Here is a 1,789-nt window from a genome sequence, read left to right as displayed (position 1 = left end):
TGACTCTTGATTTCAGCTTAGGTCATGATCTCAGGGTCATGAGATTGAGCCCCTCATTGGGCTCCATGCTGGGTGTGGAGCCTGCTTAAGATACTCTTTTAACTCCCTCTGCTCCTCACCCCCCACCACACTCCCCTCTCTTAAAAAAAAAAAAAATGGGCAGAAGATCTGAATAGACCTTTTTCCAAAGAAGACATACAGATGACCAATAGGTACAGGAAAAGATGCTTAACACCATTAATCATCAGGAAAGTGCAAATCAAAACTGTAATGAGATCACCTAACACCCCTTATGATGACTGTAATCAAAAAGAAGGAATAATAAGTGTTGGCAAGGAATTAGAAAAAGAGAACTCTTGGACACTGTTGGTGGGAATATAGATTGGTATAACCACTATGGAAAACAGTATGGAGGTTGCTCAAAAAATTCAGAATAAAACTATCATATGATCCAGCAATTCTGCTTCTGGATATTTATCTGTAGAAAATGAAAACACTTATTCAAAAATATATATTTACCCCCATGTTCATTGAAGCATTATTTATAATAGCCAAGTTATGGACAAGTGTCCATTGATGGCTGAATGGATAGAGGACATATCAGATATTAAACTGATAAGAACAGATACTACACTTGATCTTAGCCAAAAGGCCGAGAAGCGATGATGATGGCTGAATGGATAAAGAAAATGTGTACACCATATGTACATGGACATATGATGGAGTACTCAGCCATAAAAAAGAATGAAATCTTGCCATTTGCAATAACATGGATGTACCTTCAGGGCATTATGCTAAGTGAAATAAGTCAGAGAAATAAAAATACCATATGATCCCATTTATATATGGAACCTAAAACAAAACTAAACAAACCCAAGCTCATAGATACAGAGAACAGATTGGTGGTTGTGAGAGGGGAGGGTAGGTAGGGGTGGGGTGAAATGGGTGAAGAGAGTCGAAAGGTACAAACTTCTAGTAATAAAATAAGTAAGTCATGCCTGAATTCCACTATATATATATATATATATATATATATATATATATATATATATATATACCACCTCTTCTTAATCCATTCATCAGTCAATGGACATTTGGGCTTTTTCCATAATTTGGTTATTGTTGATAATGCTGCTATAAACATTGGGGTGAATGTACCCCTTAAAATCAATATTTTTGTATTCTTTGGGTAAATACCTAGTAGTGCAATTGTTGGGTTGTAGGGTAGTTCTATTTTAAGTTTTTGAGGAACCTCCATACTGTTTTCCAGAGTGTCTGCACCAATTTGCATTCCCACCAACAGTCTAAGAGGGTTCCCCTTTCTCTGCATCCTCGCCAACATCTGTTTTTTCCTGTGTTGTTAATTTTAGCCATTCTGACAGGTGTGAGGTGATATCTCATTGTAGTTTAGATTTGTAGAGGGTTGCTGGAGGGGAGGTAGGTGGGGGGATGGGCTAAATGGGTGATGGGTATTAAGGAGGGCACTTGTGATAAGCACTGGGTGTTATATGTAAGTGATGAATCATTGAATTCTACTGAAAGTAATATTACACTATATGTTAACTAACTAGAATTTAAATAAAAACTTGAAACCTAAAAAAATAAAATAAGAAAGTAATTAAATGTAAAGTATAGCATGGTGACTGTAATTAATAACACTGTATTGCACATTTGAAAGTTGCTAAGAGTTTATTTTAAAAGTCCTTATCACAAGGGAAAAAATAATTTTGTAAGTATATATGATGATGGATTATAACTAGACTTATTGTAGCAATTATTTCACAAAATA

General features: G+C 35.3%; 1 pseudogene; it reads right to left on the bottom strand.

Moving 5' to 3' along the window:
* Positions 1 to 436: 436 nt before the first annotated feature.
* LOC123323266 lies at positions 437 to 664 on the bottom strand (annotated as a pseudogene).
* Between the last annotated feature and the right edge of the window lie 1,125 nt (positions 665 to 1,789).

Source organism: Neomonachus schauinslandi, chromosome 1 (assembly GCF_002201575.2).
Source record: "Neomonachus schauinslandi chromosome 1, ASM220157v2, whole genome shotgun sequence".
In the NCBI taxonomy this organism is placed as follows: domain Eukaryota; kingdom Metazoa; phylum Chordata; class Mammalia; order Carnivora; family Phocidae; genus Neomonachus; species Neomonachus schauinslandi.
This window is presented reverse-complemented; position numbering and strand designations above follow the sequence as displayed.